General features: G+C 42.8%; 1 protein-coding gene across 3 annotated transcripts in view; it reads right to left on the bottom strand.

Annotated features, from left to right (window-relative positions):
* Window positions 1–12,531, bottom strand: part of RFX4 (regulatory factor X4) — an 88,059-nt gene that overhangs the window by 68,506 nt on the left and 7,022 nt on the right. The gene's annotated exons all lie outside the window — the stretch shown is intronic.

The following is a 12,531-nucleotide window of genomic DNA, read 5'->3' on the forward strand; positions in this document are numbered from 1 at the left end:
ATCCTTGAGTATTCCCGCTAGTTTTGGAAGAAATCTTACTGGGTATAAAATCAATCATTCATGGGAATTTTGGTTAAATTGAGGATCAAATGGTGCTCTGTGAAGCCCAGTCCTACAACATCATTCACACTGGTGGAGTCCCAGGCACTACTGAGATCTTTTCCTCACTGGTACAAGTCCAGTGTAGCAAGTCAGCAGCCGCCGAGTGGCTCAAACCTTTGTCACCCCCAGTGCAAATGCATCCATTCCTGTTCCTCCCTCTTTTTCAATACATTCCCACCAGTCAGATGAGTTACCTACAGCACTGCATTGATTTGAATCCACTGCTCTTCCTGGAAGCTATAACTTATGTCTCCTGATGACTTTAGAGGATGCACCAGGCTCAGCAGACTATACTATTACAGGTCTTCAGGGCAAAAGTCACACCTTCTTATGTGTTTCCTTGGACAAAGTATGAAATATGAGTTCTTCTGTTTGCCTAAATCCCTAAGTATTGCCGCAATAAACTGACCTCCCTCATAAGATTATTTTTTAAGGGAGTGAACGTGGGCAGAAATGAGTTTATGCTCAGAGAGCTCCCTGTGGTCAAAGCAAGAAAAAGAAGGGATAGATGGAAGCCTGCAAGGCAAGCCTGCAAGTTATGACAGGAAACAACCCCACTGAGTGAAGAGATGCATAAGAACCAAGGGGAAACAGGCATCGCTGACAGCAAACTTCCAGAGCCAGAAACACCTTCAAAGACATGGAAATGGCTCCAGATTCCTTTCCATAAGCCCCCCCACCAGCCACCAAGCTACCTGCACAGCACAGGCAGTAGTCTACCAGCCAGCAAAAGCCCATCACAGCAGCAGGCTTGAAGGGAAAACAGAAACCCAGCATCTTGGGAAAGCTGCCCATCTGATTTATAGAAGATAAAAGTTGGTATGACCTAATTTCAGCACTAGATGCCGATAAGCAAATAAATGGTCATGGCTAAATACATCCTGCAGGAAAAAATGCTTTTTAAACCCAGGCAGTTGTATACACTTGTGCATATTCCTTATGTACACATCCCCTCCACTGCCATGTAAACACAAGGGCAACAGCACCTGTGCAGAACCTCAGAAAGGGTGTGCTGAGAACCCTTCAGAGCTGATTTCCAGGCCCTGCCAGGGGACTCCAGGTACTTTTGCTTTGCGGCTTGTGTTTTTCAGGCAGTGTTGTGGCAGCTCCAGGCTATTCCCCTCCCCACTTATTCACAGCAGGAACTTGCTGCAGTGCTGCCTTCACCAATATAAGCATGTCCCTGTGTGCATCTTCCTCATTCACCATCACACTTGTGCCTAAGAAGCCTCACAGCCTTCTCCCTTAAGGTACTTCTCTGAAAACCATCAAAAAACCCACTTGTTGGCAATAGATTTTTAAAGGATATTTCTTCTCCCATCAAATTCAACACAGCCTTGTTTAAAAATCACTGTAAGGCTGCTGACACCACGACATAAAACCTGCCAGCAGGGCTTGTGCTGTGAAATCAGTCCCTGCTCAGTTACAAACCCACAAGCTGGCGACAACTCCAACTTGGAGGCTTTCCCTGCTTGTGCTGCTCAGCTGCATGGGGTGGGGATGTATCACCTCCTTGTCTGAGGGCCAACACAAGGATATGGCTGCTTCGTGCCAGATTTCTTTTGCTGCCCTAAAAATGAGCTCACAGCATCTTCCCAGTACCATTTTAGTACTGTGAGCTGTCTCACAGGTGAAGAAAAACTTGCTGCTGAGGGCAACATCAGAGAGAGGTGCAAAAAGCCTTGGGCAAGATCCTACCTCCTCCTCCTCCTCCTTTCAGCACACAGCCATGGCTGTATATAATTCCCTTGGCTCCAAGCCCAGCTGCAGGGAGTAAAAGCAAAGGCAGCTGCCATTAGCGCCAAGGGGAGACCAATGCCCAGCTCTACCCTTTCTTTTCCTGCCGGCACTGAGAGCTGGGAAGCTGGGATGCATCCTCTTCCCTCGCCAGCAGGGAACTGCCAGCAGCCATCTTTAGTCAAATTCCCTGCCTAAGTAGTAGGAAAAAAACCCCAACTTTTTAAGCGTCACTCCATAACCATTTTCATCATCCTTGTTCACGCAGTGTCTGTGATAGCTGCGCACATTCCCCTTTTTGACGGGAAAAGCATCCAGTTTACACTGCCATGTATAAAGCCTGGAGCACGGTGCAGTTACAGTTTAATTATGTGCTGCAGCTCCTTTGGTCCTGAATCACCCCAGTTCAGCCTGCTGCAGCCTGAGTCTGGCTTTCTCTTTGTGGCTTTGCATTTAAATAGCTGATAGAAATTCTTCAGGCCTGAAAAGATACACGACCTGTCTGGCAGCAAAGAATGAAGAAAACGAACACTTATGAGAAAAAATGTTAGGGAGTTTATGGCAAATTTGTCAAATTATTTGGCAGATGACAAAATGTGACAAAACCAACTAACTATTTAAAAGCTTATTATCTCATAAACCAAATTATGCAAGTATAAATAAATAAATATTCTAATACGTAACTTCATTTAATAAGTAGCTATTTTTCTACTGTCTGTATAAAGAAAAACATTTTTACAAGGCTTTTAACTCCCAATATTAATAACAGTGTCTTCAGGTATTAAAAGAAAACACAACCACAGTTTTGATAAAATTTTAAATATTCCCATCAGCCCATAGATCCCAGGCCCAGTAACGCCTGCCCAAAATAAAACAAAAGGAGAAAGAGGCAGAGCAAACAAAATCAAAAGTAAAAATTAGGCTTGACTTTTAGAAGGTCTTTTAGAGTTAACATTAGATCTTGTTCCAGGCCTAAGGAACACACTGGGTTCCCTCTACATGTTGAATGTGCCTGTCCTCATGACATGTGGGTGTGCCTGTCCCAGCAAGAAAAGGCCCGTAGGGAACCTCAGGTGTCTCCAGGCTGTGGTTCCATCCCAAGGCTGGCACCAACCACATCACACCACTGTTCTAAATATGCATTGAGTCATGTAGGATGGAATTTTTTTTTGTGATTAAAGCTTAATTATTGCACTTGAACCTTAGTTTTCACAGGCAGGATTTCACAGCAGGAAAACTCACATTTTGTAGAGTTGTAGAGTAGAGATGTAGTTGTAGAGATGTAGAGTTCAGGCAGCAACTAAGCAGAAGTGCATATCAGACCTGATAACAATGATGAATCATTAACACAAATGGGAAACCCCAAATTTCCAATGGGAAGTGCTTGTGAGAACAAAAGAAACTAGATCCTCATACAGACTGTATTTTTACTCACTGTGTTTTTAGTGCATCAAGCCTTAAGGCATTTCCTGTCCCCCTCTAGGACTCCTTCCCATCAGGAGTCCCAGCACACTGTACCCTCAATTGTACTGAAACCAAGATCAGCACTAGTGAAAAAGCAAAAAACCAGATTAGGAATAGCTAGTAGTAAAATATAGTATAGTCACTTACTCATAACTGTGACACAGTATGGAAACCATCATAATCTTACTAGCAAAGAAATAAAATAATGATTGTAATGGCATTTTGAGGATCCATCTTCAAATATCATAGCAACTATTTAATTTTGCACAGGTCAAGAGTGAACTGTGGTGAAACACACAACTGTGTTCCTCAGCCTTAAGATTTTTGTTATACAATTTTGCATACCACTAAATACAAATACGGCATAATTGCCGTATCTGCTGTGGGATTCCTATATGAGGGAAAGGACCTCATTATTCAAATTACAATAATTTTCCCAGTGTAAATTTTCTGACAGGATAAGTTACTATTACACCACCAAAAAACTTAGAAATCTTTCAAAATTAAATGCTGAAAGATGAATTTAAAATAACTATGGAACTATTTCTGTCTAATTTTGCCTCTTCTCTTTTTGATCCCAATCTTTCTAAAGCTGACACATACCCCCGAGACTCAAGCACCAGAGTATTTCATTTCCATTCCATGTGCCACACTTTTACCAACAGAAGTTTAAACTGAACTTGTTTTCAAAAGTGGGCAGAGCAAAAGGTGTGTAGCTTCACCCTATCCCTACCAAGCCACTTCTTTTAAACAAGCAGCATATTTTCATTTCTATGGTGATTCAAAGATTAAGCTGGGGAGGCAGGCTTGGGAGCTCCGAGACAGAAACATACAAGAGCTGTTTAGGGACAGGAACTTTCATGAACTATCAGAAATATGAAGCAGAAATGTTCTTGAAATTTATCTTTGACAAATTATTTTGACATGTTATCTCCTTCAGAAGTAAAAGCTTGCTTCTGGAACACATCTTTGAAAGGCTTCTCCTCCAGAGCCCGAGTTGAGGCGATGCAGCAGATGAGCCTGTGTACTGCCAGTACATTTAATGAGATAATTACTCCCTGTTTGTGTAATGGTTATTAGCTACCTATATTTGCAGCCCAGAGCACTCGTTACTCCCACATGGGAATGCCGTAGCAAGAGCAGGGCAAGAGCCACTCAGGCTCCTCTCTGCAGAGGAGATAGGCCTGATCACAGCCACAGTGGCTTCTGCTCCCAGTGTCCTGCCAGGAGGGTCAGGAGTAGCTGCAGTACCAGCACCACCTGTAATCACAGCCTCTTCTGGCCTTTGTGAGGTGCTGTGGCCACAGGCACTGGGGGGGCTGTGCCACACAGCTTGGATCTGAGAGTACCCAGAGCTGCTGGCTACAGCCCTGTGGGCATGTGTGTGTGCCCTGAAAGGAGATAAGGAGAGTTTATGGGCAGTACAAAGCTCTGTGGCCACCTAATCTGAGCTGCATTTTGCTCACCTCATTCCCTACAGCAGTATATACAGTACTGGTTTTCCACAATTATGCCATATCCTCCGAAACACGTGTGGTCACAGCACTGGCATAATTGGGAATCATTCGTTTTTTGAAAGTGTATGAGATAAGAATCACTATGTCCTAGAGAGACAGCCAAGGCTTTGATAATGACAAAATTTGCACAACCATTTATTTCACCAAAGCCATAGCACTTGCACGAAAAGCCCTCTTATGTGCTTTCACCTCTAGATTGGCTCTCATGCTCCAAATTTTAAAATCACCAAAAAGCACGACAATTTACTTAGGGAGCTGAACACGGACCAGTTCTTCTTCCACATGAGTTTGCCTGTCACTGAAACAGAGTTATCACTGGAATAAGAATATAAGATTTTCTAGGACCCAAACCTCTACTTGAGCTACATACTAACTTGGATGGCACAGTTGCAACAGCCCAGCTCCTTATCTTTATTCATGATTGCTCTTGTAATATTTTGCCCCAGTTTCTCAAGGGAAACTAAAAAAAAAAAAAACAAAACAAAACAAAAAAAGTTGTAAGTAACTGTGAGAGAAGGTATCTAAAAGTAGATAATGCAAATATAAAGGAACTAGGAAATTTTAGTGCATTTATAAGAGGACCTGCTGGAAAAATGAATATTTAGCAGAGAGGACAGACTCAATTTTACAGTTCCAGTGACAGAAGAGGAACTCCTCTCATGCATACTGAGTCTTAGCACCCCTCTGAGTTATTTGTTTGATGTTCTCAGAGAGAAGAGTTACTCATCTCTTCCTGCAGCATCTCTTTGCCAAGTGTCTCAGTACCAAGCTGGCCAGCAAAACTGTCTAGCTGTTCATCTGATCTGTAACCACAAGAGAAGGTGGCTGCTAACAGCAGATTTAGCAGGTAAACACAGTAACTCAAAAGCTCAAGAGGCTGACTGAAGGTCATGGAACCTCCCATTTCCATTTTGATAGCCCATGGTACCAACAGGGGAGTTGATGGGATGATATTTTATATCTTTTCTTACTAAGGAAACCATCACTGCCCTGACAGCTTCTTCTGTTGTCTGTTTCAGAGTAAGTGCTGAGGTTTGCAAGAGCCATTGAGCTTTTCTCTGCAGAGCTGATCTTGCTGAACATGGCCTGAGACATGCCAGCACCCCAAAAACTCTTTCATGCTCTCCATGTTGCATCACTGCTGTAGACAGAAAACTTCTAACCTCTACAGCTGTAAAATTCATAATGTCTGAGCAGCCTGCCTGTTTCAGCCATCCCTTAGTGTGCTGCAAATCTAATTTCTAAATGCTATCTGAATGAAAGTAAGGAAAAATGACCCAGTGCATGTAATATTTTGACAAATGCAAGTGAAGACTTCACCTTGTAACACTTCAATGTCTTGGAGCAATTTGCCATAGCTTATAAGACAAATCACTAGTTTAAAACAGTCCCTTAAAGGCAAAAGACATGATCCCTTTCTCTGAGGAGTAATGATTAGGAGATAAACCTGAAGTCTGACCCTCAAACTACTAAACACCTATTCTACTACCTGCTGTATCCAACATCTGGTCTAAGTAGAAGCAGGATTCATATTCTGTATCTCTCTCACACCTTGCAGCACAGCACCGCTGGTTATAGGCACATCTGCCACCTGAGAAGTGTAATGCTGCTGGAGTGCTGTGCAGGTTGGTTACAGCAGCACATTTTAAGCAACACACTACTTGAAAAAAAAACAAACAAAAATCACTTTATCTACAAAGCCTCAGTGTACTGCAAAAGCAAGACCTAAACAAGATCTTGCTTAGCCTCATCACATTGTTATGAAAAAATGTGTCTCTGACATGACAGGGCTTGGCAACCACTGGTTTCAGTTGAGGGCATTGAACTTACCAAAATTTACTAAAATCAAGCAGAACAAGCTACTAGGGACAGCCAATCACGTAGTAATTTTCTAAGATATAGGTTTTCATAGGTGATGTAATCAAAATGCTCCTCATCTCCACTGCCAAATGAAAAGTTTGTGAGACCAAAAGTTTGTGTCACTGTCCAGCTGCTGTTCCCTGTGACTGCTTCAGCACATAGACACTCCTAGTCCACAAACCAGCTCCTCTCTAACCATCAAGGAGGACCTGCCACACAGAGCCTGGTTCTGCTCCTTGCTGCCTCATTTGGTGCCATCAGCTGGCAAGGCACACACCCTTCAGTCAGTGCGTGCTAGCTGCCAGGAGCATCTTCAAGCTCCACAGGAAATCATGTCAGTGTCCTCCTTGGTCCTGCACAGCCATCTTCTGTTCTTCCAAGAGACCTGCTCCTCAGGGATGACAGTGACACATGGCCTTGGTGCAGATGGCAGAGCTGCTACCCTGGCAAGCTGCCAGATACCTTGGTGTTTTGTCTGCTAATCTAACTTTTACTTCACTTCCAACAGGAGAAAATGTCAGGCATTCCTGTTGCAGTCCTTTTGTTCTCATTTTTTGGCATACAATTCTATTGGATCTATTTCAGGGTTAATGGACATTGGTCCAGGGCACTTTGTAGATGTTGGCAGGAATGTTTTTGTTCTTTTTTTTTTTTGACTTATGATTCTGGAAAAGCTTTGTGAAGATTCACCATGATATCATAAGAATGCAAAGAATAACTCTCTCGAGTGTGAGAGAGCTCTTTTGTTATTGCCAGATCTTCTCTCCCAGTATTGATTTTCTGCTAAACTATTTGATAAAGTATATTAAAAATTGACATGCCATACTTAAGCTAATAACAAAAAGCACCACAGTTAATAATTTTTAACTCCTCCAGAATACTTGGGCAGAAAAGCTGGAATTTATAAGATGTGCTATTCTTCTTACACTGTGCAGAAGTTCATCTGAATGTGATTCTTTCATTTAAGTATTCTGTCAACAATATTCCTTGTTAAGAAGGTACATCCCAAATGCAGATAAAACACCCCCAGAAGCCCTATAATACAAGATGCTTCTATGTAATGATTCTGGTGTTTAGGGCAGCCTCTACTCTGGATCAAATAAGGAACCCCTATCTGCCCCTCTCTCTGGAATCACATAGCATATTGCTATTGCATTTCCAACTCAATATGCATGTTAATTAGAAGAACCCTTTCCCTCTCCCAGTCACACACTGATGCTATCTATTGTTTCATTTTGAAGAGTAAGTTTCACCAGACCAGTAATGGCTGCTTGGTTCTTGCTTCATCAAGGCCATTCCTCATTTAGCAGCAAAGCAAATCTCACTTGGTCCGATTTCAGTGCAGTGACATTTCCTCACATTCCCTTAGTGACACCAGTAACTGACCAATTCAGCTCTCCCAGTGGTGAACTTACACTTACATGGTTGTGCAACATGCAGCCAATCTTTTCATCAGTAAGATCACCACACACATCACGTGCCTTCCAAGCACCAACCCTGCAGGCAGCAAAATGTGCCCTCATGCTTCCCCAGCAGCATCTGTTATGGCTCCTCAGTCCATCAGGGTCTGCTGCATGACTCAGTGGAAAGGCTTACAATGTCTCCAATTTAACTGCAATGCTTCCTTCCAAGGAAATGCACACATGTCTCTTGATCATTACCTATTCTTCTCCAGAATAAAGCTCAGAGTCAATTGACGTCCCTTTTTGCCCCAGATTCCATTAACTTCTTATGCTATTAATGTGATACATAAAAGTGAGCTCATGGGGCCTTAAATTCTAGGTACCTCTTCCATCTCTTATACCTTGCAGCAGTCTCTTCACCCAAGCTTTGGGGTTAGACATTCCCAGCTGCTGCCATGGTCTCTCAGCTCACCAGTGTGCATGAGAAGACATGGAGTTCTCAAATCCTTAATTCAGCTCTGCTTCATTATTACACAGGGCTGGAATCATTTGGCTGAGCAGGAGAGCTGTGGCTCAAGAAACAGAATTTGCATCAAGTACCCATGAAAGGCTTCCCTCTGCCTCAGGAGCTGATGAATCCAGCAGACAAGCCAATTTGGCACAGAGATGGTAGTACATCAGTAAGACAGCCCCACAAAGATGACAAAATGAAAAGATGTGAGATATGGGTGGGGGATACACAAAACACTGGTTGTGGGGCTCAGGGGAGAGAGAGAGGAGGGACAAGGCTGGTTGTTGGAAAGGAGGTGAGAAGAAAAGGGAAAGGAAACAAAAGAATGAATGAGAAAGAAAAAGACATGGTCAGAAACAAAGGATAGGAGAAAAGAAAGTAACTATGAGACTTTCTAATTTATTTTTTTTAATCAGGAGAAAAGAGGTCAGCTCCTAAAGGAATGAGGATACAGTAAATATTTCTCATTAGAAACAGCATCCAGTTGAGCAGACTGAAAGAACATGAGAAGACAGACCCAAGTGTGCACAGAATACATGACTCAGGTGTTAGGACATAATCACACCAGTAGGAAAGAGAGAGAGGCATTTGACTGAAAAAGAGTATGAACTAAAATATCGAGAGGCTACAGTGACTCAAATGGTGACCCCTTTTCCTGCCTTTATGGATAACGACTCCAAATCTATCTGTTGCTCATTACTGTCAAAGGATGCTGCCATCACATCATTCACAACCATTTGGTGGGTAAATATGACACACCAGACAGAAACAAATGAATGCTGTTGCTCTCAGAATGAACACAGAGAATATCTGCCTACCAAAACTAGCAGAGAGGACATGATTAAATCATCATAACATCCCCCCACAAAGAATGGTACCCCTCAGAACTAATTTCATGCTAGCTTTACAGTCTAAATCTGGTTGACAAAAAGTCTTTGCTAAGTCCCGATGTGCCTAGACTTACAGATTTGTAAACCTTGTATGAATTTAATCCCTTCCAAACTGTCTTCCCTTCCTTTACAAAGTACTATGAAAGTAGACCAGTGCTTTTAAAACTAGGAGCCTGGCTCTTCTGAGAAGACTCCAGTCTCCTCTGAACAATATGCAAAGCAAACTCAGGGAGGGAACATGAGAAAAAAAGAGAAGTCTTCTTTCCTCCTTCTTTTTTTGCCCAAGACTCACCAAAACAAGAGTCTAGTATTGAATATTCAGCACTGAATACTAACTGCTCAATAGATGGTCTGTTTGCAAAGCTCAAAGTGGAAATGACCCAGCAAGGAGGAGAGGTGAACACGCTGCTCCATCCATGTGATTAAACTGCTCTGGAAATGCAGTCCTCCCCACTTCTCCCCACCTCATTACAATGGAGACCATTTGCTGCCCCTACCACAACTCATTTTCAAAAAATGTTTGCATTAGAGGGGCCCCTGCACCAGTATTGTCCCCATGACTCTACATTTAGGATAGGAATGTGAGTCCCAGCTCGGGAAAACCTGCACTAGCCAGGCAGTCCAACCAGCGGGATGTGCTACTGCCACTGCTTGGGAAAAAGGAAGCACAGGCACAGTTTACAGAGGAATAGAGCAGGGAACAGTCCCTGCTTTCAGCCTGCACAGGGCATGGAGTGAATCCCACCTGGCAGCTGCCTTGTTCTGACGTGGACCTTGGAAGTCTCTTCAGCGCTCCTCCTCTGAGTTAAGACATTTTGGTGTCATACAGTGAACACCCAGGAGGTCAAGATGTGACAGAGGCTGGTGTGCAAACACAACACACCATTTAGTGTTTGTGTCATTTGCACTATGCCTCTCATAGGGCCAAATTTCCCTTGATAATAAAAACATAGCTCGTTCTACCCTTAACCCCAAGAGGTCCAAAAGAAGCAGCCTTTTACTTAGACAAGGTGCACGTTTCAGACCTGTCCTGCTGAGAATTCCTGCTCTGGCTCTTTCATCATGTTGTCCCCAGTGAGACCTCTGTCTCACAAGCAGCACTGGGCACAGCTCCTTTCCTGGTGGCCCTGGAGTGCCAAGCTTATTAGCCAGCAAATCTCTATCCTGCTGCTTAGCCTGGTCTGGCAGACAGCTGGAGCTGAAGGGCTGTGCTGAGGGGTGGGTGAGTCCCTCCACCACCACACGAGCCTATGGACCCAGGAACATCCACTGCAGGAGGGGGTATCTCTCATCACAGTGCAGCACAGGTCTGCCCTGACACACAGCACCTGGGGCCAGGACTCCACTTTTGTGTTGCTCTGCTCCGTATTTTTTTTTATGGTGTCTATCAGGCCACTGTCACCTTAAGGACCAGACAAGAATTTTTGTTTCCCCTTTTGCTTAAGCTTTTTAAGGAGTAAAGGAACAGGAAGGATTTTACTTTCCTCTGAGCATCAGAGATAGCAACAGCCAGGAGTAGGGTACCTAGAAGCTAATGGCATTAAGTACTCATTTGCTTAATTATGACATCCTGCCACAGGCTCGTGTTTAAACTGAATGTCAGATGAGGGTGGGAACCACACAAGTCAGGTTGTTGAGGATTTTTTCCCCTTTGAAGAGTAAGGCTTTGTCTGCTTTCTACAACCATCAATGAATTTTATTTAACAAATGGTGTGTTTCAGCAAGATCCTAGAGTATTAGGAAAGCATACACCCTTTCCTGTTTGGCCTCTAAAACAGCTGCTGGTTTTTTGCAGCAGATTGCACCTTTGTCATAGAGTGCTGAAGTGTCCTTAGTAGTAAAAATTATGTTCTGTGGGGTCTTTTGAATCAGGCGTGGTGTCACCACATTGCTGTCACCATGGGGGAGCCAGCTCTGAAACACAGGTGATTCCACCCAGCACTAGATGACCAGTCATGAGACCCCACTAAAGAACACGGCTCTCCCTCCTATTTCCCTTTCTCAGCTGTAACTGAGGTAGTTCAAACAATGCTGAAATAGTTTAGCAGTTAAAAGGGTTTTAGAAGGGAGAAAAAAAAAAAAAAAAAGTGTGTTAACGGTTCTAACATTGTATTTAATGGTACCTCTACTTTTTGCTTTTTTCACTACTTTTAAATTTCCTTTGTCACTGCATTTCTGGTATTTTATTGCCTTACAAGTATAGCACAAGCTAGATCTCAACCTACAGACCTATACAAGAACAGAAAGCTCCTGTCTTTTTTTTTTCTCTGTTGACCTAAAGAACTCATTTGCAAACTTATATTTCTTTATAAGACATTTTTCATTTAATGAATTTTACCTGCCTTAATATGAACATCTGTAAGTCTTACCCCAAGTAGCCAAACCAGCTGAAGAAACAGGAGTCTGACAGTATAATTCTAAGGAGTGGAAGTTTAAAAAGAGAGGAAAGAAAAGGTGAATGACAACAAGTATTTCTACTTACAGTATTCTTTAATTTAAAACAAAAACAGAAAAAAAAAGCTGTAATTTCTAACACTTGAAACTTGGAGTCCTTTCTTCCAGGCAAATATCAGGTTTTTTCTAGATATGATCTCAGCAAGGAAATGAAAGCCCCTAGAGAAGAGGATTTTGTGGTTTTAATTGTTTCAGTCTCTGCCATGGGGTTCATGAGTGTGCAAAGCTCCAGCACGAAGTCTGTCAGAGTGATGATCGCAGCATCAAACTGTGACTACAGCCAGTCTAGAGAATAGGTGAAATCCCAGTATTTATCCCCAGCCTACTACTCTGAAATGAATGCCCCTAATTCCCAGGGCTGTAAGTTTCAGGGAATGAGTCATTCAGAGAATATTCTGGCTATCTGAAATATATTGTTTGCTCTTATGATAATATTTGGTATCCTGCACAAAAATGCTCAGCGTAAGCTGCTAATTAATTGTGAACACCATTCACAGCTTTGAATCAGCTCCTTGGTTCCTGTAACAACTCCTTGGTCCCTGTAACAACTTCCATCTCAGAAAAATCAATTACCAAGAAAAGAAAACAAAGTG

This window comes from Motacilla alba, chromosome 1A (genome assembly GCF_015832195.1).
Source record: "Motacilla alba alba isolate MOTALB_02 chromosome 1A, Motacilla_alba_V1.0_pri, whole genome shotgun sequence".
Lineage (NCBI taxonomy): Eukaryota > Metazoa > Chordata > Aves > Passeriformes > Motacillidae > Motacilla > Motacilla alba.